At 54.4% G+C, this 25,172-nt stretch overlaps 1 long non-coding RNA gene and 1 other non-coding gene across 4 annotated transcripts; one reads left to right on the top strand and one right to left on the bottom strand.

Annotated features, from left to right (window-relative positions):
- Window positions 1–623: 623 nt before the first annotated feature.
- LOC132675947 (uncharacterized) lies at window positions 624–4,027 on the bottom strand. 2 transcript variants are annotated; one of them, XR_013554976.2, is made up of 4 exons: window positions 3,918–4,027; window positions 3,440–3,689; window positions 2,728–3,306; window positions 624–651 (listed from the first exon to the last, which is right to left on the bottom strand). It is a non-coding gene; the product is annotated as an uncharacterized LOC132675947 (long non-coding RNA). The 2 variants fall into 2 exon arrangements; XR_009608908.3 differs by lacking the exon at window positions 624–651 and having other exon boundaries at window positions 1,891–3,306.
- Window positions 4,028–4,139: 112 nt separating this feature from the next.
- On the top strand, window positions 4,140–25,117 carry LOC132691469 (uncharacterized). Of its 2 annotated transcripts, XR_013554977.2 has the most exons (3): window positions 4,140–4,250; window positions 18,057–18,337; window positions 24,742–25,117. It is a non-coding gene; the product is annotated as an uncharacterized LOC132691469 (transcript). The 2 variants fall into 2 exon arrangements; XR_014137658.1 differs by lacking the exon at window positions 24,742–25,117 and having other exon boundaries at window positions 18,057–18,386.
- Window positions 25,118–25,172: the final 55 nt, after the last annotated feature.

Genomic DNA, 25,172 nt, shown 5'->3' with positions numbered 1-25,172 from the left:
CCCAGACGCCCCACGAGCATTCCTTGTGTAGTGAGAGAACTGTGCTGTAGAAGAGACTGGTCTGAGAACAGCAGGCACCCCGCTCTGGGGACCGCCTTCCCGGCGTGGCGGTAAAGGCACCGGGCCCTCCTGCTGCACCCACACCACTGGGCGTCCCCAGTGCTGCTTGTCCAGGAGAGAACTCCCGTCCTGGCCCTAACCTACTAGAGCAGTGGGCAAACGGCAGGAGATTCCCTTCCGGAAAGTTCCTGCAGGCCCACTGTGTGAAGTAGGAGTGTTGAGCAGAATAGTTTTTAGGGCAGAGAAGGACCCACCCCCCAGGTTGCAAGGCCAACACCCTCCCTCCCAGCCCCCAGTCTCGGGCGACTCACCCACCGGGCAGCTTCCGCTGGAAAAGTGAACCCTTCACTCGCAGCACAAAGTGTTTGGGGCTTGGGGTGGAAATCTGTGTGGCAGGATGAAGCCATCGAGATGTACTAGGAAGCCAATTTGATTTTTAACGCATCGATTCCCGTTACACGAAGTATGGTTTTGTGCCTCCTTGATCTGTACTCGGAAGATAGGACTCATTCATTTGGAAAGACGGTGTTTCACTGTCAGTGTGAAGAAGGGCCTGGGGTTGGGCACGTGACACGAAAGTGACATCGGACTCTTTGAGAGAGAGTCCGTTCCCTCAGCTGTAAAACTGCCCTCTGGCAGTGCGTGTATCTACATCTGGGTATTTTGCAGAGTTACATGCACGCTTACGTGTAGGTATACCGCAAAGATTCATGTGAGATCGTATTTGATTGTAAATAACTTGCTCTAACAGGATAAACACATACCTTGAAAGTATTTAAAAATAACTGTTCAGTTGGTATGTCTTTTCCAAGAGAAGGTTTACCAGAATCAGCACTAATGAACTTCACGGCCCTTAGGGATTGCAGTCCTGACTCACTTGACAGGAACTGTTGGCCTCCTGGTGGCCTGCCAGCCCCCCCCCCCCACCCCCCTCCTTCCACTGCCCACAGTGATGAAGGACGGCAGGAGGGAGACACTCAGCACAATCAGGCTTCCTCCTCTCACCGACTGGACCAGCACCGAGCACAGCTTGATCTGCTCACAGTGCTGGCCCTGGGGCTTGAGGCTAAAAAGACAGGTCTCCATTGTCCTATTCAGATCAGGACCGCTCAGGTATTCTCCTAAACCCGGGACTGTCCGTAACAGAAAATGTGTGCAGTGACATCACAAGTACACGGTCGGTACACAACCAGTTAATGGCCAATTGTCAACAGTATTTCAGGGCACTTACATTCCTCTTTTTCGCGCGTAACATTCTCAGGCACGGGCTAATTAGATGCTTGGGAAAACTCAGGCCTGAGGAGAATATTCACCATGTTGAAGAAATGGCTTACACGACACTACAAACGGACCCAGAGCCATCAGAGCCGAAGGGGGTAGTCACGGTGGGGCCAGGGGAATTTCGGGGAGCTCTGTGTAGGAGATGGCTTCGTGTTCGTACTACACGGGCAGAATTTTTCAAGGCCGCGGGGACTGATGTTTCCACACCAACACACAGATATTCTGGTTAATTTTTCATGCCAAGAGACTCAAAGCACTATGTAGCAATGGGATCGATTCCTGACAGCTACTGGAATTTAATTGCTTCTTATTGGAAGGCAGGAGTGCATCAACTCTTATGGGCTATTAAGCTTTGGGGAAACTATCTGCTCTCTGGCATCAGCACAAGTAGAAAACCGGTGTCCAGCATCCAAACAGGGCTCAATGCTGGACTGCCCAGCCGCCTGAATCTTCTGTAAGTACTGGGTGTTGTGTGATGAAAACGACATGCAGAAGCACAGAACTGGGAACACAGAAAGTATTTGCTGACACTCAGCCAGAGGGGCAGTGACAAAGTCACAGGTGACGAGTGGGGCTGTCCTCCCGCTAGAGTTAAGACCCACTGAGCTAAATGCCTTGCATGTGTCACCTTGGTCAGACAGAAGAGGACAGAAGACCACAGAGAGGTCAGGGGTTCTGTGCAAATTTCTTAAGATGGAGAAATGGTGACATTGGTGTTTGAAATCCCATCTGTTGAATTCCAAAGCTGTGCTCTCTGCTCTCCCCATGCAGTTTCCAGATGGGGGTCAGAGTCCCCTAAGCCTGGTGCCCAGGCCGGGAGACCCTGCATTTATTAGGGGGCCGGACACCATCTCACCCAGGGCAATTCTGAGTTTCACTTACATTTTCATTTATACCTCATACAGCTCTGCACAGCTCGTTTATACACTTCTTCAAGTGTGCCATGCGTGGTTAGGCTCTTTCTGAGCAGTGGAAAATTTAAAATAGTAAAATAATATTCTTGAAATACTGTTGGAATGGACGTTATTTAATGTTTACGACAAGTCCTTCTTTTTCTGGGTATTGTTGGATCCCATGTTTGATTTCAGGGACTCTGGATGTCCCTGTAGTTTGAATGACTTCCTAATTAAATGCATGGATCGTTCCACGGCAATTTCCATTGGCCATATTGGGACCACAGTACATTTTTAAAAATAAAACATGTAAAGTCTGAAAATGGATGGGGTTCCCCACACACCTTATCTACCAGATGGCATATGGGTTGGATGAATATTTTAAGTTAATTCATTTACTTTTTCACTCATTCAATAAACATTTACTAAGAACCTAGTATATGGCAAGCATAGTAAGATCCCGCGGGAAGAAAAGTTAAATGTGACGTATTACCTGATCTCTGGAAGTTTGGAGAACGGTAGAGAAGACAGGCCAGTACTCCACCTTTGGTTGGGGAAAACTTAGGGGCCACTGGATTCTAATCCACAAAAGTGGGTGGGGGACATGGATGAGGCTATAAAGCTGTGGGTCAGCCTAAAGCTTCCCCTGAAAGAATGGGGGTGAGGGCTGGAGGCATTGCTGGGAAATAAGTTTAAAACTCCACTCCAGGCATCTTTAAGCCAATGGAGCTGGGTGAGCTAGTGACACACAGTCTCCATGTGAAGGTGAACAGAACATCCGCGAAAAAAGATCCCAGTAGATTTTGGAATGTTTTTGGAGTAAAGAGAACAAAACAAAAATGGAGCATGATGGGAATGAGTTCAGCCCCCAAAAGATCTGCTTCTGGTATAGTTAACTGATAATTTAAAAATATACATCCCAGTAGTTTGCTTGGTTTCTGCTTCCTTTGATCCAAATCCCGAGGTAAAGTATTCCACTTGGCAGAATGAAAACGTTTTTTAAGGATGTTCTCAGGGTGTTAGCTCTGGCGCTGAAATCCAAAAGCCTCGCAGCGTATGAAACCGGCAAAGGCTGTCAAAAGCAAAATTTGAAAAAAGTCAAGTCTGAGGCTCTCTGGGCCTATGGAAATGTAATCATCATAATTTTTGCATAAAACTTAAAAATAGCGTTTGCCATCAGGGGTCCAGTCTTAATTAGAACTGACCTGGGCAGGAAGCAGCTGTATGTAGGAATAAAAAGCAGCTGAAGTCAGAGGAAGTGTCTCCCTTGTCCACTGGTTTTGTGGAGCTAACACTTCACGTTCTCGGTGAGGTCCAGAGGGTCCCCCCGTGGCCCTATGCCAGGTCTGAGCTGCAGGGAGCCGGAGATGGTTGAGGCCACACTTCCAGACAGAAGAACAAAGTTCAGCAGTTTCCTCTGAGCGTTCGCAACGTTTTTGTCTTTTATCCTGGAATCTGTAAGGAGGTAGGCAATAGGTTTTTAACCACTAAATATGCCAACAACGCAGCGTCCCCAATTTTGCAAACATATGTAAACACTACATTTTATCGCACGGTTTTGTAACGGAGGAGCGGGGGAGGGGAAGCAGGACACAAAAGAGTGTGGTCGGGGCAGAAACCCCGAGCCCGCCGGCGGGAACCTGCTCTCCGCTTCTCGCGGGGTGGCTGCGGGGATTCACTCACACCGGGGCGCAGCTCGGGCCCAGCATCGGCCGTGGGGCCGTCGTGGGGTCAGGTGGCGCCGCCCTCCACGCCTGCAGCCCGCATCTCGGCAGGAAGTCCCGGGGTCCTGGAAAGGGTTAAGCGGGCGGCGGGCGGGGCGCGCGGAGGAGGCCCCGGCGCCGAGCCGCAACCCTCTCCCCGGAGCCGGGACTCGCGGCGGCGCGGGCTCGCGCTCCCGCCCGGAGGCCGCGCGCCCGTGTGCACGCGCGCCCGGCCCAGGCTGTGGCCGCTCCCGCCCCCGCGGCTCCGAGCCTCGGCGCGCTCCACGGAGCGGCTGAGCGTCCGCGGACGAGGGTGAGTGCCGGGCGCCGCTGTCCGCCCCGCGGGGGCCGGGCTTGGGCGCGCTTCCCCGGGGACCAGCGGCGGGGGCGGGGGGCGGGGGAGTGGAGGGCTCGCCGGCCCGGGCCCGGCCGCGCCGGAGGGCCCCGGGGCTCGCGGGCAGCAGCCGGAGGGGCCCGGGGCGCTCGCGGGCGCGCGGGCAGGAGCGGAGGACCCCCCTCCCCCGGCGCGCAGGAAGAGCCGGAAGACCCCCGGGCGCTCCCGGGCGCGCGGGAAGAGGCTTGGGACGCCGCGGGGTGCTCGCACAGGTGCGCGGGAGGCGGCCGCCCCGCCCCCGGGCGCTCTCACAGGTGCGCGGGAAGAGGCCCGCGCGCATGCGCGCCGGAGACCACCGACTGGGGCTCAGCGTCCTGGCTCGGGTGGGCCCCGGGGTGGAGGGCGAGGCGCGGAGCTTCGAGGTAGGGGTGGGCCCCGCGGAAGGAAGGCGGTGGCCAGACGCCCCCGGAGGCGCGGGACTGGGGCAGCAGGGGCGGGAAGGGGGTGGCCGCCGAGGGGGGGAGGTGGGCGAGGGGGGAGGTGGCCGTGGTGGCCCTGCTGGCGGTGGGGGTGTGGGCAGTGGGCTGGGCGCACCTCCGTCTCGCCCCCGGGCGCCCGCGTGGAGGCGGGTGTCCGATCCGCGGGGACTCCCCCGGGAAGCGGGTGGCCGCCTCCCTCAGGGCGTGCGGTGGGAGTGGGCTGGGAATCGGCGGCCGCGCTGGGTCTCGGGGGCTTCGAGCCCCGCGCTGTCCCCGCGGTGACCGCCGCCGAGGAGACGGCCCCCGGAGGCCCGGGAGCGCCGCGGCCCAACGCGTGTCCGCACGCAGCTCGGCCCAGCCCGAGGCCCCCCGGAGGCCCGCCGCCCCCGCGGAGCGCTCGTGGAGGGGGGGAGTGCGCTGTGGCCACGTTTGCTGCCGGCGCGGCCGGGGATCCCCGCTTTCTCAGGGCCTGTGCGCGGCGCCCTACTCGCGGGTCCCCGGAAGCAGGCGAGAGGTCCCTCCCGGACTGGGTACCCGGGAGAGCGGAGGGACGCGAGAGCCCTGTGGCCGCAGGTCCGGACCTCGAGACCCCGCCCCCGCGGCCCCCGCCCCCGGGGTCGCACTCCCGCCCCGAGGGTGTCGCCCTCAGCCGCCGCTGCCAGCGGTTGCGCTCCCTTCTCGCGGAGCCTGTGCCCCCGACCGGGCCGGGCAGCCCCGTGCCAGCGCCGGTGGCCTGTGCGAACGTGCCCGACATCACGATGGGGTGGGGGCATGACAAGGAGCGGCGTCGAAATACCCGGTGCGCGGAACCAGCTCTGCCTGCGCCACCGACTGGAAGACGTCCGGTGGGGAGTTTGAATGCCAGCCGCGCGGTCTGTCCGCACCCACACGTGCTGGGGACCCCCCTGCGCGGGACCCGGCAGGTCTGGGGGAGGGGCTGGCTCGGGAGCCAAGGCTCCCAGAGCCTTTAAACAAGGAGGGTCTTGAGTAATTCCAGCACCTCTTAGTTTCCTACGAAACCGTATTCTCTATCTCCACCCCCCACATTTATGTTAAGGGAAAAGAAAAAAAACAATAGGATAACCTGCATTTGTACGCACAACCCTGAAGGCGTGAGCATCAGCTCTTAATTCCCTGCCCTTCCCCCTTAAGTGCCGAGGGAGTGGGGAGTTCGCTCTGTTCCCGGCCTGTTCTCTGGGCACCTCTCACCATCTCATTAAATAGCAGTTACTCAGACTCTAATTAGGAACTCCTAATGGGTGCCAGCGCTGCCCTTGAGCCTTTTATCCTGAGCTAATGGCGTCCTATTATTAGAATACTCCTCTCCACACCCCAAAAACCACAGAAGCCAGCCTTCCCCTGCCACCAGATTTGCTCCCGGGATGGCCCTTGCCTGCAAATTTATGGTAATTGGCGTTCGGAGCCTCTCTTCTGGGGATAACTAAGCAAAAATTTTAATGAGGTAAGAAGTCTCTTGAGCTTTTAGTGTCGACTGCACAGATATTGCTGGTAATATAATTAGAACAGAATGAGCAAAATTGTAAGATGTTGCTTGTGTTTAAGGCAATCTCGGTTTGGGAAGGGAGAAAAAAATAGTGCGGATGTCTGCCCGAGACTACATGCGTGCAGGGAGATTTTGTATACGATCCTCTGGCCTTTTTGCTATCTGGGCGTCCCTTCAGGGAAGACCCAGCCTTGACTCTAGAAGAATCTGGAAGAGTGGTGAGGCCCTGGCCTCATCAATGAATGTCTTTGCACACAGTCCCACTGCTTCCATTTTCACCTTCTTAAGTCCCGGTACAAACGGCGGTGGGAGGGAAAAGGTCTCTTTTTAGCTTAAAATACACCTTTGGAGTCTTTGTTCCTGTTCCGGAAAAACAGAGGTTCTCCAAGCTCTGAACGCCTCCATCTGGAATCATATTTCTGTTGTTTTCTGAATGCCAACAGCATAAATTGCTCAGTAATAATAGCTTTGCAGAGAATCTGGAATCACTTAGGCAGCTGTAATGCCCCCGAGCCTCCCTACATCTGAGCTTTGTGACCCGAGAGGACTGTGGCTTCATTGGGCTTCAGAGGCGCCTGTGACGCCGTCCGCTTGCAGGGCAGAAAGCCCCCGTGTCATTTCACACATCTTCCCCTGGTGACTCAGGATAAGATCTGCTCTTCTCTGGAGTTCAAGGGATTATTGTCTCCACCGTGGCCCTGATTGGAGTTTTTCTCTTGCAGTTATTGTAATTATGTTGAAATTACAGTGTTGGTACCCAGCACATATTTGCAAAATAGTTCGCAAAGAGCAGCAATAACTTTTGTAATAAAATTAAAACTTCTAGGAGTTTATCTTTTGCCAAGAACCTGGCTCCTGCTGGAAACGATATTAAAATAAACAGTGCCTTGGAAATTGAAGCCATTCTCTGTCTTATGCAATGTTTGACCAATTAAAAATTAATTTCCTCCTTTCACAAATATTTACTGAGTACCTTCCGTGGGTCAGGCACAATTCTAGGGGTGGTGATGAGTGAAGTAGACCCAGTCCCCCAACCCCTTGCAGCCTGGACTCTAAGGAGATGAAAGTCAGTAAACGTGACTGTGTGAATTCTTGTGTAGTAACAGATCAAGACAAGTATTCTGAAGGAAAGGAATAAACCATGAAAGCACATAACAAGGAAACGTCGAGTTGAGATCTGAAGGGTGAGAAGTGGCAAAGGAGGATGGTATGGTGAGGTCCCAGGGGGAATCGTGTGCAAAGGCCCTGTGGTGAGGACTAGGGCACACTGGAAAACTGAAGGAAGGCCAGAGCAGAGAGTCGTAATTTGTAACTTCATATAATGTTGTTATTAAATTGTGATATTTCATTTATGTAAATTGATGGGGCTTCATACTTTAGGGCTTGATGGAGTAGGATATGGGTTAATTTTGCAGAGCTGAGATCTACCAAATCATAAAGGGAAATCACCAAATAAGATGATGTAGACGAAACGTTTCATAAGCTGATAAGCACAGTGCCAGCGTTAATGCTGTTATTGCTATTGTATTACCAAGTCTCAGGCTGTGAGGTCCCTCGAGTGTGTGAATGAGGAACCTGCTACCTTTGAGTCACCGTCTTCTCTCGTTTTTACTGTGGCTGAGCCGCCCGTCTGGGCTCTGCACATTACTCTTGTCTCCTCTGGTCAGTTTGTCACACGGTGGTCAGAGCAGTCATTTACAAACACAGATCTTACCGTGTTGGGGCGTCAGTGGCTTCCCACTGTCAAAGCTGCACCCCACAATTCTTCACATGGGCTGTGAGACCCCAGTTGCTCTGGTTGTCCCACAAACGTCCGCATGCGCTGCTGTATGTAAAACCCTAACCCCCACTGCGATAGTGTTTGGAGGTGGGGCCTCAGGGTGAGCAGGTCGGGAGGATGGAACCCGCGTGAATGGGGTTCGTGCCCTTGCGAGAAGACAGGAGTCTGTCTCAACCGTGTGAGGACAGCGGGAAGTCGGCCACCCAGATGACCCTCACCCAGCCATGCTGGCTCCCCAGCCTCCCGAACTGTGAGAGATAAGTGTCTGTTGTCTCTGATGTTTTTGTATAGCAACGTCAGCAGACTCAGGGTGGCTTTACGCAGGAACAATCTGCTTACAGATCTGCGGCGTGAGGACGGCTCGTCTCTGTACCACTCGGCGGGCGGTGCGGTACGTGGTGGCTTAGAGCCCGCACAGCCTTGAGCTCTGTTGTCTGGGCTCCGGGTGGGGCTGGTTCAGGCAGGCGGGGCCCCTGGAGCGTCCCTGTCTCTCTGCGGCCCCTCCCGGTGCTCTCCCAGCTTGGCCGCTTCAGTGTGCTGGACCTCGTCCACGTCGAGGCACGGTTCCTGAGGACCGCGTCCTGAGGAGGGAGAGCCGGGGGGAGTCCGCGCCTCCTTTCCCAGACTAGGCTCGGAAGTCCCACCGTGTCACTTAACGGCAGCTCCCGGCCTGCCCAGGTTCAAAGGCAGGGAACGTGGACCTCACCTCCCGTGGCGAGTGTCCTCTCGCGTGGTGAGAAGATCGTGCTGGAAGGGAAACGTCCGTGGGGCCATCTTTGGAAAATACCCTGTGCCGCAGCCCACTCTCTGGCCACTAACTTCCTATTCCTCCCGCGTGCAGTGTCACGACCCCCCCCGTCGGGTCCCCCAACCTCATCCTGTCGTGGCATCCGGCTCAGGCTCCAGCATCCTGTCACCGAAATCAGGCCCAGGTGCGCGTGAGCCGTCCTGGCTGCTGGTCAGGAGTGCAGCTTTGTGAACACGCTCTTCACGTGAGGACCCATGCCCGAAGCCACCTGCCCCACACCGGACATGCAGTGGCAGACGCGTGTGGGACAGATGCCGCGGGCCCTGGGGCTGGAACCAACAGGATGTTCGTACTTGGACAGAGACAGACTCGTTTCTGCTAAGGTACGGGCTCCTGTGGCCGTGGGGCCGGTGGGGCTGGCGGCCGCCGGGCAGGGGACCGGGGAGGGCGGGGGCCGCCGCTGGAGCCTGAGGGCCGTCCGGGGACAGGCTTCTCTCTTCCTGGGGGACCTCCCTTCCCCTGCTCCGAGCCTTTGACTGTTGGATGCGGCCCCCCCGCGTCAGGGAGGGGGTTCTGCCTTTAGCCAAGTCCACCAGCTTAAGCGATCGTTCCCTCTAAACGGTGCCTGCCCAGCCACGCAGACGGGTGCTCGAGGGAGCCTCTGGGTGCCGGGGCCCAGCCACGCAGACACGTGGACGTCCCCGTCACACCCGCCTCTTCCCGAGCGGATGTGGGAGGCCCCCAGAGCCTGGCCCATGCGTCCTGCGCTGCAGTCCGGCCCAAGCTGGCAGTTCCTGGAAAGGGCTCGATTCGAATTCCTGAGGATGATTTTTCCATTGCTCTTGGCCTTGCCTTCTGGATTCGTGGCGCTCCCTTGGAAGTCACCCTTTCTTGTCCAGAAGAAATGCCTGGTGTGTGCAGCTGACGCTTTTCTCAGCCTGCTTCCTGTTTCCGTCTTGTGCTGTCTCTGTCCCACGGAGTCCACGCTGGTGGTGCCTCTTCCTGTTTGTGCTGCAGACGTGGGGGGCCGCCGTGGCTCCGTTGGGACTCGTGCCGTTTGACAGAAGCAGCGGTCACGAATGTCGCTGGCGTGAGCCCTCGGTCTACCTTGGACCTCCGCTGGGCCAGGGCTGCTCGGAAAAAAAGTCCCTGAAATTCCCAAAAGCTGCAGTTTAGTGTCCACGAGGCAGGAGCGCCTCAGGGGACTCCTGTCTGAGAGACGCCGAGGCGCCCCGTCCGACATTTACGAGGCCTCCGCAAAGGATCTGGGTTTGACCCTTACTTGAAGCTCCTTAATTTGACGCTCTTGGAGAGGCTGGGAAACGGGCCCGTTTTGTTTTTGACCCCAGCCCCCAGCAAGGCCCGGTTCCTTGATATTTGCTTGGTCCCAGTGTCGCTTGAGAACCGACTGCTTCCTTCCCGGACCTTGTCTCCTCTCGTTCCATCGCGCCACCAAGAAAAACCTCAGCAGCATCACTGAGACCTGCGTGGAGACCGCCCCGAGGCCGTCGGTTCGGCGAGGCTGGCCGTGCCCTCAGCCCCTCTGCCGCCCCGTCACGGGGGGCTCGGGGCAGGGGCCTGGCCCCCGGGGACCCGCTGGCTGCCAGGCGTCTGCTCAGCTGCTGGACGTCCTTCCCCGGGGTGGGGGTGGGGGGGTGCATAACCAGTCATTCCAGAAGGCCCGCTCGAAACAGCAGGGTTTATTTTGGTCACACTCTGCAGGGATCTGCAGGGACGGTCCTCTGTGCCTCACTCAGCTGAGGGAAATGCAAACAGATCCTCCTCAGGTTCACACGCCCTTCCAAAACCCAGGCTGGGGCGCCTGCCGGCGAGCACTGCCGCTGTCTCTGGTGGCCCCTCCGGCTGGGCGCTCCAGTGACACCCCCCCGCCTCCCGCCATGTGGGCACGGGAATCCAGGCGTGGGTGTCACGAGGACGAGAACCAGCAGCTGCTGTTTGCAATGTGGCCGCTCGGGTCCAGAGGATGCTAAGGGGTCAGCCTCCCCTGGGGAGGGCAGCGTGGGACGGGCTGGACCCGGGGGGCCAGGGCGTGCCAGCCGTGTGTCCCTCGGGCCCCGTTCCTCCTGGTGGCCTGCCGGCGGCTCCCTCGGTGCCCCCGTGCCCATCTTACAGCTTGTGTGCGGGGACCGCGTCTTCAGGCCTCCTGTCCTCCTCTCAAGTCCTGCTCGTCCTGTTCGCCCCCAGGTACACCTGGCTTCCTCTGGGAAGCGTCCCTGGATGTGCCGGGGAGGTCTGTCCCCCGTGCTCCCCCCATCTGTGATCATTCACTCAGTCACTGGGGACGGGTGGCAGGGGGTGTCTGTCTCGCCTCCCGGACCAGAAGCCCCGGGAAACCCGTCCTGCACCCGGCCCGTGTGGGGTGGCACCCGGTGGGCTTGGGGGGCTGATGAATGAGGGCTGGGCGTTCCCCCTGCAGCGGGAGCCTGTGAGCCAGGATTCTTCGTGGCCTGTTCCCTGTCATCTGTGCCCGGCATTTCGTGGGCTTCCGTCAGTGTGCGTTTGCGAACGAATGCATGACTTAGTGAGAAGGAAGCCCACCCAGCAGAGCCCTGGACAGTGCACGGGCTGTGTCTCTGCCAGAAGGATCGTGTTCTCAGCGGGCGGAGAGCTCCTGGTGCAGGGGAGAGCCGGTCTCCCCGCCCTCTGCCCTGGAAGGATGGATGCCGGCTGTGGAATTCTGTCCCAGGACAAGACAGCAGCTGTGAAACGTGACCGGGGCAAGAAAAGTCTGTGCCTTAGTTCATGCCACAGCTTCTCATTCATCAGTCCTGGCACTTTGCATGGGGCGCTCACCTGCACGGTCACTGCCCCGGGAGCTGGCGGGAACCCCGCTTTGGCCGAACGTGGAGATTGGGTTCGGTAATTTTAGCCACGTGTGTTGTCATTTTGATCACGAAGCCGAGATGTAAAGAACAGTTCTCTTCGTTTCCTGAAGGCAGGCAGACAGCATGATTCGCTTTTGATGTAAGCACTTTTGTTATTTATTAAGGAGACCTTATGTGAAGGTTGGATTTTTTTTTTTTAACTTTTTAAGTGTTTTTTCATTGTTGAGAGAGAGAGACAGAGCATGAGTGCGGGAGGGGCAGAGAGAGAGAAGGAGACACAGAATCGGAAGCAGGCTCCAGGCTCTGAGCTGTCAGCACAGAGCCCGAAACGGGGCTCGAACTCACAGACTGCGAGATCATGACCTGAGCCGAAGTCGGACGCTTCGACTGAGCCCCCCCAGGCACCCCATTGGGTTTTTTAAGGAGAAATACTGGGATGGGAGAAAGAAGCCCAGTTTATGAACCAAAGGTTGTGAACCATGAGGGGGAACATTGAGTGAACTCCAGGCACCTGGGGTATGTCTCCAGGAGCAGCCCCAAGGCCATGGGGAGACCGTGGTCCCAAATCTCATGCCACTTGGGTGTGGCTCTAGTTGGTGGTTTGTGGGTGCCTTGGGTCTGCTGACACGGGGTGTGAACTGAGAGGCGCTTGCCCCCACCACCCCCCGTGGAGCTTCCCCCCCCCCCCCCCCCGCCGGTCCCCCTGCTACGGCAGGTGGCATTCGGCGGCAGACAGGACGAGGCCCAGAGGCATGGTAGCGTCTTTTCACGCTGTCCTGCTACCACCTGTTCCTGGAGGCACCAGCCTCAGCCCCGAAGCCTCTAGCAGCTGTCAGTGTGATGCGCTGCTGGCCGCGTGGCCTGTCTTCCGTGGTGTCGTGGGCTTTGTAGGAATCTGTACAAATGGCTGGATCCTAGACTTCTGCCCTCCTGGAATTGAGAGAACACCACACAGGAAGCAGGGCACACTGGGGTCGTGAGTCCGGGTCAGCATCAGTGCTGATTCGCTGTGTGGCCTGGAGCAGTCACTTGACCTGTCTGGTCTCAGTTTCCCCTGTTGAAGTGAAAGGCAGGGCGCCTGGAGAACTGGGGCCATCGGGGTCCCCAGAGGCCTGGGTTTGGGGACGGGATCTGGAGCTGGACATTTTGACATCCAGCAGGCTGTGTGAGAGTGTTTTCCCTGCAAACCTGCAGCCCACAGCAGGCCCCGGATTTAGCAGAATTTGACTTTTGAAAGTGACGTTTTCTTTTCAGGACCCTAAGCCTGAAAGCCTGGCCATCTCAGTGAATTCTTCACCGAGGGCCCTTCCTCTTGGGGCCCTTCCGGAGTCAGTGTTGTTTTATTTTGTGCATGGACACACACACACACACACACACACACACACACACACAAGTGTGCACACACACGGGCGCGCATATGTGCACATCTGTGCATAGAGGGGTGTGCATGTAGAATAATGTCTCTGATTCCCAAAGTAGTACCTCTTGAGGATAGACAATTTGAGGGCAGCAAAAGTTATGAAAAGAGAAGTCACATCATCTTGCCACGAACAAGCTTTTTAGACTTTTTGGTATTTTTCTCAATGTTTTTCTGTGGTTTCCCCTGTGTGCACACGTGCATGCGTGCACACACACACACACCCACATGCACATGTGCACACGCACACACGTACACATGTGCACACACCCACCCACACACACATGTACACACGTGCACACACCCACACACGTGCATGCGCATGCACACATGTACACATGTGCACACCCACCCACATACACATGTGCACACGTGTGCACACAGCACACATGTGCACACACCCACCCACATACACATGCACACACCCACATACACAGTGCACACGCGTGTACACACATGCACACACGTACACATGTGCACACACCCACACGTGTGCACAGTGCACACACGTACACACGTGCACACGCGCGCACACATGTACACACGTGAACACGCGCACACAGTACACACCTACCCACATACACATGTGCACACATGCGTGCACACGCACACATGTGCACACACACCCACATACTGCTCTGTAAGTGGCATGTGCCGCCTTGTGATCTTGGTCTCTAGAGTCACTGTGGTCGAGGCGTTTTCACAAATGCTTGGAAACTTCGAGAACGTAGCTTTTAACCAGGGCCTATGAACACGACGGAACTTGTTGGTAAAATTCCTGGTCTGTTATCCCAGGGCTTTGCAGATAGGGATGCTGTGGGAAGTCCTTGTCCTCAGAGCTCTGGTTTTCCAGAGTGGGGCTTCCGTCCGCGTCGTGAGTGCTTCGGACATGCCAGGCGCAGGTCTCCCGAGGTAATCGGGTCTCTGAGCGGCAGGTCCTCGCACAGGGAGCCTGTGTGAGCCCCGCGGCCCCCAGGCCCGCCCCGCCCCCCACCTGCTTTCAGCGGGTCTTGCACTCTGGGTTAAGGCGGTTTGACAAAGCACTGCATTACCTCCGAAGGGGTCCACACTCTGTCCTGGCGTCCACAGAAACGTCTCTAAAAGCCGAAAGCCCTTTTCTGGAGCTCCTGTCGCTGGGGGGCTGGGCTGTGAGGGGCCGGGCGGCTCGCAGAGACCCCCGAACGGAAGGGTGGCTGCAAACACAGCCTACGTGTCGGGACAAGAGGCTGAGCGTCCGTGGAAGGAATGCCCCGCGTGTGGCCTTGGCTCCTTGTGAGAGGTCGCCTGCCGAGGAAGCACTGACCCTCCCCATGAGGAGACACCAGCTGTGCTGCGATTCTGTGCGGGGAGGCTCATCGCCACTGGTTCCGTCGCCTCTGTCCAGGCCTGACACACAGCAACTGTCCACGTCCTCCTGGAATTTCAAACGCTGGACACACTGCGGGGGACGCTGTGCGGTGCCTCACGGTCACGCACCCAAGTCGCAGCCTCCCCAGAGCCACTCCGATGTCTTACTGTATTTTGCATCTGCAAAGTGGGACTGTTTGTTTTTTTCTACAATCATCACCTTCGTGAGACTGGTTTCCTCTCTCGCCCTGAGCTCACTTCGCGTTAGCTTCATGCTCCCAGGGACAAAATGAAGACAAGTCGAGACGTTGGCGACTTTCATCTAGAAACCACATTCAGTCCGATGTTCAAAGCGTTTGCAAAGACAGCAGATAATAGCACAAAGGCTCCTCAGATTCAATCTCGGGCCAGAACTATGAACCTTTAGCGTCCACATCTGCACTCACCTGGCTGTGTCTGGACCGCCCACTGGTCTGCCTGGTTGCTCACGCACGTGAACTCACACTCGTCAGACCTTTTGTCTTGATTTCTCCTTCAAAGGTAGCGGCTAAAATAGCAGTGAGAGCAATTAGCACTTCACGTCCGCCTGGACACTGGGCAGAAAGCCTGTTCTGCGTGGCCGTCCGTGACCTGAAGCACACCGCAGGCGTTTTCCCCGGACCCACGGCAGTCCACACTCACTGTTCCGGAACAGCCATGCCCGAGGAGGAAGTACAAGTTAAATAACATCCTCTTTTTGAGGATGTTTTTGGATGTGTTGGTGATGCAGGTGCAGTGGGAAGGAAAGAATGCATTATGTCTTAACCAAGAAGTTGGAGAGAAGGGTTTCTACCTTATTTTCAATGTGTATCAACAACAGTAGATCAACAGTGACATTGATAGCTAGGGCACTGGCTTAGGACTCTGCATAGTTGGGTTTAAAAAAAATTTTTTAATGTTTATTTTTGAGGGAGAGAACTTGAGCAGGGGAGGGGCAGAGAGAGAAAGGGAGAGAGAGAATCCCAAGCAAGCTCCACTCTGTCAGCACAGAGCCCGACACGGGGCTTGAACCCACCAACTTAACCGTGAGATCATGGCCTGAGCCGAAGTCAGACACTCAACCAACTGAGCCGCCCAGGTGCCCCCCCCCCCCCCCCCCCACCTCCCAGGACTCTGCACAGGTTTTAATTACACTCTGTAGGTATCCGGTCTGATCTTGGACAAGGCTCCCTTTTATAAATCCAAGAGCTTAAAACTTTGAAAATGACAGAATGTGAGTTTTTATTTAATGTCACCATATTTCAATTCCGGTACAATTTTAAGCATCCTGAATAAGTTAATCAAGCACTCCAGCACTAGGAATGAAGGAAGTTACTATCTGTTGATTAAATCTACTTACTTATGATTAAGGTCGTATGGCTTCCATTAATTTTCAGTGAAACCAGATTCATTAATTGATAAGGACTGATAGCCATTTAAACAAACAGAGGAACATCTGACATCTTAAGTTGTGAAATATCTCAAACACCATAAACGATGTGTAAAAGGAAATAGACAAGTTATCCTTTGCCTTGGATGCTTTAAATTTTCAGAAAAACCAAATGATACCAAGCTGGGAAAACGTCCCCTTCCTTCCTTCTTGGGAAGTAACCTCTATGCCAGATTCCTGCCTCTTCTTTTCACATCCCGTAAACAACCTACAGGATTTTACTTCATGTGCAGGATGTGGACGGTATTGCACGGTATCTTTGTACCAACTGCAAACCCTCAAAAATTTGAAGTTGTGTTTTTGAGATGTATTCATAGCAATGTAAATTAGCTCATTTTCATGTATATAATGATTTTGGCAGACACGAGAGTAGTCTAAAAGCAGTCTAGTGAATTCCATTTGTGCAGCAGGACACAAAGCATTCTAAAACACAGGACTGAGCACGGTCGCTGCCAGGTCACCTTCCCTGCACTTCCTCACAAACCATCAGTGGCTCCCCACTGTAACCAAGACGGAGGGGCTCCATGGACGTGGCTGGTACAGCCAGCCGCTTTCTGTTTCTAGAACCGGTCAGGCTTGTTTTCACCCCAGGACCTCCCCGTGGCTGCTCTCTCCCGCCTTCCCTGCTAACTGCTACCCCTCTCAGCGGTCAGCCTACCTTCCATACTCTTGGAGGACTCTTTCCCCATCCCAGAGTAGGAGTAGGAATCCCGTCCACCATCATCAACTCTCAGAAGTGCGTGTTTCCTTCGTGGCACCCGCCACGGTTTGTATTTCCATTATAGTTCATGTGACGGCTTTAGGTTCACCTTCCTCACGAGCCCGTGAGGGCCATGGGGCCTGGGGCCACGCCTGTTGTGTTCCTCGGTGCTTCCTGGTACGTCGTACACTTCCTGCTACATTGTGGGTGTGCAACGTGATCAACGAGGAATGAGCCAACGAATGCACATTGTTCGTTATTTATCAGTGCTGAGGGATCCATGGAAAGCTAACAGCACAACTGAGAAAAACCGGGATTGAGTTGGCACAGGGAGTCTCTTATTTGCCGGCTTTCCGTCATTGTGGGACACTCCACTTTATTTCAGTGGATACACGGAACAGATTTACTCGGAAAGGGCCAGGTTCACCCAAATACTGCTCAGAACTGCATTTTATAGCTACAATTTGCAGACTGTCAGTGATTCTCTAACCCTAGTGCTCACATTTGTATGTTGGGCCAAATCCATGATTCTTGAATCTTGACCCACGAAGAAAGATAGATGCTTCTATTTCAACAGATTTTGAGTTTGCATTCTTTTTTTTTTATTAAGTTTTTTTGATGTTTATTTATTTTTGAGAGAGAGACAGAGCGTGAGCAGGGGAGGGGCAGAGAGAGAGGGAGACACAGAATCCGAAGCAGGCTCCAGGCTCCGAGCTGCCAGCACGGCCAAGGACGCGGGCCCAGAGAGCCCGCGATGCCTTGGCCTTGAGCGCAGCACTGTTGAGCTGCCCTCAGAGCCGGGAGCACAGCGCCTGGAGCAGGACGCCTTGGGCTGACCGGCAGGGGTGCTCACCCCTATGGCCCCCGTGGCTCCCGTGGCCCGCTCCTCTGGTGAACACATGGGATGAGCCCGGGCAGGTTTTCCTGAGGCCACGCAGTCAACGCTCCAGAGATGGGAAAAGAGAAGGCTGCCGTGGTTTGGGTCTGTTGCTAATTTTTTTGGTTTTCTGAGACTAGGAACTCGAACTGTCTGGGCTTCAGGCATTTTCTCCTTTACTGAATCAAGACGGTGGTGACACTTGTCCTCACGCATGGATCGCGAGGGGGCTCGTCTGGGTACACGGGTGGGGTTGTTCGCGCTCCTTCGTCCCGCTCGAGGCTTTCTGTGCTGCTGTCAGGGCGGGAACCTCGCTGTGCATGCTTTCCCGGCAGGAGCTGTGCTGTGCCCGGTTCTCTCTAAACGTCCCGCTTAACCCCCTGGGCGATGCGGTTCTTGTTTTCAGCCAGTCTGACTGCGGTTTCCAGGGACGGGAATCCCACCCAAGTCAGCATAGGTTACAGATGGAACTTATTAGCTCACGTACGTCAGAAGCCCCGGGGTGCAGCTGGCTGTGGGCACGGCTCGATCCAGGGGCCTCTCTTTCCATCTCCTAGGTTTTGCTCTGTGTGTTGGCTTCCTTTTCTTCTACTGAAAACAAGCTTTCCTTTGATTTCAGCTCCCTGACCCGCGGAGGCAAGGCCCTTTCTCCTCCTGCATCAACTGGAAGGCTGATGTGTCACTGCTGCAAAAGACCTGGCTTGAGGCCGTGCTCCGCTGAACCCGGCACCGAGGAGCGGGCCGGGCCCGGAGCAGCCCTGTAATTAAAACCCACCCGCATCTTCTAGGATTACAGAGCAGTATCGTTTATCTAGGAAATGGAGAACCCGGCATAGTTGTGGAGGAGATTAGAAAGCCCATCTTTATTTCAACCCCCAATTCCTTTCAAGAACTCTTTTTGTGAGCAGGATCCTCGTTCCTTGATAAAACTGTAATGTGTGTCACCCTTGGTACAGCTTCCGAACCTTCATGTGTTTTCAGAGTTTGTTTTTCGTTGTTTACCTAGTTAGCGCCATCCATCCATCCATCCACCCACCCATCCACCCATCCATCCAGCGTTTACTGGTTGTGCTTGGAGAACCCATCCCTGTGCTAAAGACAGAATGACTAATGAAATCTTCTGTCCCGAATTTCACGTTCTTCTAGAAAAGGGTGGTGCACGGGCAGATGAGGGGCGATACTAGGTGGAGCTAAATTAAGACATTCTGGGAACACAGACCACACCACCTCACAGGAAAGGGAGGCAAGCGGTTGCTACCGGATGGGGTGCACGGGGCTGGAGCTCAAGAAGGAGGGGGATCGTAGTTGAAATGCTGACCAAGCTGGCTTGGGGCAGGAGGAACCCGTCAGCCCAGGATCTAAGATACAGACCTGCACGAGGGCGCAGGTGTCCTGGGAACAGCTCAGAGCCTCCTTCACCAGCCTTGGCCTCGGGACTTTAGGAAGAGCTGTTACATACACCTGTTATTCAGGAAATTCTCTGAAATTTTACTTGGTGCAAGTGAGCCCTGCCAAAGATTCACCCCCTAAAGTTATAAAGATCGTAACTGCCCTAAATGACTCCCGCCAAAGTGCTCTGAGCAGGTGCGTGCACGCCGCTGACTGCTTTATTCTCAGAGCTGGGTGGGGCACCCAGAGTTACTAGGACCGGGGACGGGACACCCTGGGCAACCGACAGAGCGTTTGGAGACAGTGTGGGCTTCAGTCCGCCCAGCTCGCGGCTGTGACGGAAGTCCCCTCGCGCGCGATCAGTAGCGCATGCGGAAGCATTGGGCGTGGTGCTTCTGGGCCAGGTGCACTTGAGCCAGGGCGCTGGTCCCACTCTGGCTCTGCCACTTACCAGCCGCGTGGTTGGTTCGTTGTATGATGTGGGTGAGATTGCTTCACATCTCCTTTCCTCTTCGGTAAAATGGGGCTAGTGAAAGCAAGGGCCTCACAGGACGGTGGTGAGGGTTGTGCATGGTTGCATGATTTATCACAGGAGAACCGTGCCTGGCACAAGAGATGTTAGCTATCGTTTTTATCGCTACTAGTGTGTGGTCAGCCTGTGTTACAGTTCATCTGCGCTTTTAGGAATCTCCTTCATAAAAAATAAAAATCATACATTGTAGTGTGGTCACATAAACCCCAATCAATGTCACTGGACCTACCGAAGGGCACCAGTTACATCAAATTATTCACCAAAGTATGTCACCAGCCACTCTGTCCATTTCCTTTTCTTTCTTTTTTTTTTAATGTTTATTTTTGAGAGAGAGAGAGAGTGAGTGAGCAGGGAAGGGCACAGAGACAGGGGGAGACAGAATCCTAAGCAGGCTCCAGGCTCTGAGCTGTCAGCACAGAGCCCCAAGTGGGGCTTGAACCCATGAACTGTGAGATCATGACCTGAGCCAAAGTCGGTCGCTCAACTGACTGAGCCCCCCCCCCCCCCCAGGCACTCCTACCCTGTCCATTTCTAAACTACACAGACTATGTTACCTAAGTTGGTTTTAGTTTTCTTTTATTCACTGAGTATCTCCACGCTTGAAACCTCGTAGCTCTCTCCCGGACACGCTGGGCGTGGACCACTTCTCACGTCTTCCGACACCATGCAGCACTGTGCTCTTGGTGGCCAGACAGCAGTGTTACTGGGATGTGTTTCAAAATGAAGAAGCATCTTGGGATCGATGCTTCTTCACGCCTGGCTTTGGACTTTGTAATTCTGCACACATAGTGTGATGGCCCTCCTAAAACTCCACTCTGTACTACGAACAGGAAACATGAACCAGGCATTGGGGTGAAGATCAGAGCCTCGCGGAACGTCGGTTCATCTACAGCCTGGGCTCCCTCCTGACCCACCAGCTCTAGGCCCCCTCCAAAACTGCCAACTGTTTTAATTGGGGCCCAAAGAAGACATCATCTTGAAAAGTAATATTGGTGTGAACAGCCGAGGCAAACCAACACATTCTTTAATCCAACAGAAAATTCCTGGAGCTTCCTATGAGTTTGTAAGACTCTGTGACAGTTCTATTTATGGCTTTCTTTGTTGATGAACCTCACATCGAGTGCTGGCTACTTACCAGGAGGATGGTGTCTTTCTCGTGTTAAGGGAGGCACACAGTGGGGACAGCACGGGCGCTGTCCCCAGGGCCTCTGGGACCTAATGGGTGTGGATGGAGACGTCTATGGAGCAACAGGCTGGGCAGGACGTGGACAGCACCCAGGAGGAGCTCCTTACAAGCAGTACGTGTCACGGAAACTCACATAAGCTTCCTAAGTCGATTGACAAATACAGTTTTTTAAAAAAATTTTTTAATGTTTACTTATTTTTGATAGAGCATGAACAGGGGAGGGGCAGAGAGAGAGGGAGACCCAGAATCCGAAGCAGGCTCCAGGCTCTGAGCTGTCAGCACAGAGCCCGACGCGGGGCTCAAACTCAGATTGTGAGATCATGACCTGAGCCGAAGTCGGACACTCAACCGACTGAGCCACCCAGGCGCCCCGACAAATACATTTTTTTTTAAAAAGCTGACTGTAATTATTTAAAGGATTCTTTTTAGCAACCTATATTACAATGAAGCATATTTAATTTTAAATCAACTAATTTCCACGTTAGAGACACAAACAATGTTCCCATTAGGATATCGTACGATCATTAAAAAAAATTCATTGTTCATAGTGAAGAAACTCATGGAAAGAAACTGTAAAACTTTGGTTTAGGTTTCTGTGAAGAAGAAACTCCTTCAGGGGGAAATGCTACATAAATGACATTTAAATAAGACTTGTTCTTGAAACACTTTCTGACTACAGTCGAGAAGGGAGCCTGTCACTGTCACCTACGTATCCACCCTGACACGTCCCTTTTCACCATCTGCCGCAGCAGCCCCCAGAAGCAGTGTTCGGGGCAACACCTGATGGCGATCACTCGGGAAAGAAGGCCTTCCTGATGCCACGACCGGGTGCGGGGTTTCGGTTACTTCATGTGGCCAGGACGGGCACCCTGCCCAGAGTCCTGCAGGACTCCCTTCCTGGAATTCTGATTCTAGAACCAACCACCACATGGAGGGAACACTGTGACTCCCAGCCCACGGAAATTGGGCGATAACCTCGTCAGCAGGATTGCTGAGGCCTCAGGACTGTTAGATGCAAAACGGGCTGACTCTTCCCCATCTGTTTTTTTTTTTTTTTTTTAAGTTCATTTTGGGAGAGAGGGAGCGTGCATGCACACAAGCAGGGGAGGGCAGAGAGAGGGAGAGAACCCCAAGCAGGCTCTGCACTGTCAGCACAGAGCCCGACATGGGGCTCGATCCCACGAACCATGAGATCATGACCCTAGCCGAGATCAGGAGTCAGACGCTTAATCGACTGAGCCCCCAGGCGTCCCTACTCCCCATCTATTTTCAGGCAAAATCACAGCAACGGGCCATTCAGGGAGGAGGGAAGACAGAGCTACTACTGTGGAGCTTCTTTAAAACCTTTCGGGAAAGGAAGTGGTCCCTCTGCGTAATGTCCTCATTTCTCCTGTGGACTCTGACCCGCCCATTCTTCAAGGTTTGGGAGAGACTCGGAAGAGGCCCGAAGTGGTGCTTGGGGACCGTCTTCCAGAAGCGCTGGCCCAAGAGCTTCCGGTGGGGGGTGGGTGGGGAGGGCTGGCCTCCCGGCTCCTAACTCGGCATCACCGTGCCTGACGTCGAGTGGCAGGCCGTCTTGGGGTCCAGCCGGTAACACCCGTGTGCGGCATCGCCTTGGCTGGCTGGACGTGAGCAGGGACTGACCTGGTCCCGGGGTGCACAGCTGGGCACGTGGCTGAGCTGGGAGGGGCTCTCGTGGCCGCATCACTGATATCCAGGCAAGGGGGCCTCTGCCCACCGGCTCCAACCCCAGCCGGGTTCCCCGGGGAGCCTGGGGCCCGAGCATCCGCGGAACAGCATGAAACCGTCTCTGCTGCAAATATCCCTCAAAAGGACAGTTTCACAACTTTCACGTGTGCCGAGGAGTAGAAGTGGTATTGTCACTAGAACTCTAGAGGCAGGATTTTCGAGAGGATTGTTCATCTTTCTCTGGGTGGCTGGGCTGAGAACCAGTTCCGTCTCTCCCAGGCCAGCAGACGGCCCAGCGGGCCACACCACGGGCTGCTCTGGATTGTGTTGGTTCCTTTGTGGAGCGAGAGCCCGTGCTTCATTGTAGCTACAACATACCCCACGCTTCCCAGCCCGAGTCTCTTGGGCCTCACACTCGTCCTGTAGGGCTTTCAAAACACAGAGCCCCAAGCGTAAGCTTTAAAAATGCGTGCTGTTCTCTGCCGTTCCTTTCAGTCTGTGATGATTTACAAGAAGACAACTCTTAGGGTTTTCTTTGAACCGAGTCCAGCCAGAGAAAGAACCAGGAAGTTCTGGGGCCCTTTCTCAGCCACAAAAAGAAATAAAATACTAGCTTGGTCCTCTGAGGTCTACGGTCTTAGGCGGAGTGCAGAAGTGTGAAAGAACGAGCCTGAGAACACAGCCAGTCCCTCTGACTTTCTGCCCGATGTGAAGGTTCACAGGTGGACACTTTTACCCGTTTCTCCCACTGCTGACTCTGGCAGCCGCCAGTCTGTTCTCCGCATCTATGAAGTTTGAGTACGATTTGTCAGTACATCTCAGACCTTCCCTTGAGTGACCTCACTGATGAGAAAGCACCACTGGGTCCCTGGGGAGACACCACGAGCTTTGCTTACACAGTGCGTACAGGTTTCCAGTTCGTTGTCACGCTGCCTCGCTGTGGGTCAGCGGTCACGGCCACCTCGCCGGGGCATGGCCGCTGGGGCCGGGATGGACAGCACTGAGCCTGCACCACAGCGGGGCTGGGCCACAGCTGAGTAAACAGGAGAGCCTCCTCCACCACCCGCGCCCCCGGGCAGGCCAGGGTTTCAGCTTACTCTGCATTTCCCTGTGTCGCGGGACTCTGCTTTGCACACAGCGGACGTGCCCTGAAAGTTACTGTTAAAGATATCTGGAAAGGAGAGACAGAGGAAGGGAGGGGGAGAGAGAGAGAGAGAATTGAATGTCTTGAATTTTCAACTTGAAGACATTTACTGCTAACATAATGGGAAAGCTTTTTTTTTTTTTTTAATGTTTATTTTTGAGGGAGAGAGAAAGAGAACGAGTAGGGGAGGGGCAGAGAGAGGGAGACACGGAATCCAAAGCAGGCTCCAGGCTCCGCGAGCTGTTTCAGCACAGAGCCCGACACGGAGCTTGAACTCACGAACCACGAGACCATGATCTGAACCGAAGTCGGACACTTAATCAACTGAGTCCCCTAGGCGCCCCGGGAATAGTTTTTTAGTAATAGCAGCAGGAGGAACAGGGCAGGCAAGTGTAAATGCTGAGCGCTGAACGTTTATGAGGACCAGGTAGGCGAGGTAGAAACCAGGAGAGGTTGAGGGAAGGTGATTGTCGTGGATCTCAGTGGAGAGGCTAACACATCCTACATGTGGTTTCCTTCCCTGTAAGTTCTCTTCTTTAGAAAGCTGGTACACGGTCAGGCCCTCCCTTTACGTTTGTGGTAAAACTGCCAAGATCCTTCCAGGCTGGGGAGTCTCAGAAGGTTTTGCCAACTTGGGAAAGATATTTCATGGCTTTACGGTTCACCTGCACGTGCTCACCTCTGCCTTCCACGTACTTCCTTTTTAATTCTTCTTCTTCTTCTTTTTTTTTTTTTGTTGCTTTGGCTTTTCTTTTGCTGTGCATGGACTGTTTGTGGGGAATTGCTTCCCTGAGGTTTTAAAGACACGATTCCAAGAATGAGCAGTGCAGACCGACTTTGGAGTTAGGCCTCTGAGGCCAGCTCCAGAGCAGGTCCTTCCTTCCAGTATCTTTTGCCACTTAATTTGAATCAACCGGAAAAGACTGTAGGAAAACTCATATTAATACAATTAATAAGGTCAATTATGCTCTCTCACTGACCGTTCTTTACATGTACATCTCATTACTTTGAAAATAAGCTGTTGATATTTGACTGCTTTTTAGCCGCAAAATGAGCAGTTTTGTTCAGATCAACCCTATGTGTTTAAAGCCCTCTGCCTGAATTGGGTTCTCCTTCGGGGGCCTCACAGTCAGGGCAGGAACAGGGGAGAGAACACTTCCAAAAATCCCTAAATTATTCTGTATATCTTCTCCATCAAACTCTCCAGCAGCCCAAAGTCACAAACCCCTTTCCCACCAAACGTGAGTCCCCTAACCTGAAAGTCAGGGGCAGCGCAGTAGACCCCACTGACACAGAATAACCCCACTGAAAAGTGCACATTCAAACGCCCTCTCTCTCTGTCTCTCTCTCTCTCCCATAAACAGGAACAAGAAGAGTGTGGTGACACCATATGGAAACACCTGATGTTCCACAAAGGAAGAGGCTCCTGATGGATCCGTGAGGAAGGCCAGCTCTCAGGGCAGTAATTGTGTTTTTCTAACACCTGGGCAAGTGAATTATGGACACCCCCCGGGGGTGAACAGTGCGCACGCAGACGCATCAGGACTGCTGCTGATGCTGCGAGGCCAGACTAATATAAATGGGAGTCGTACAAATAAAAGCTCCGTGGGGAGGGGGGGGGGGGCTCTCTACCGAAGCCCGAGTTCAAGTCCCCCTTCTGAAGTTTAGAGACAGCCTGCCTGGGTGGTGTTTGTCCTCGGACCCAGTGAGGAGACCCGGAGTGATGAACACTGACTCGGAAGGAGGGGGCATGCCCCGGTGGGTCGGCCGTACCCAGTAGCCCAGTGCTTTGGGG

This window comes from Panthera onca, chromosome B1 (genome assembly GCF_046562875.1).
Source record: "Panthera onca isolate mPanOnc1 chromosome B1, mPanOnc1 haplotype 2, whole genome shotgun sequence".
NCBI classification, from domain to species: domain Eukaryota; kingdom Metazoa; phylum Chordata; class Mammalia; order Carnivora; family Felidae; genus Panthera; species Panthera onca.
This window is presented reverse-complemented; position numbering and strand designations above follow the sequence as displayed.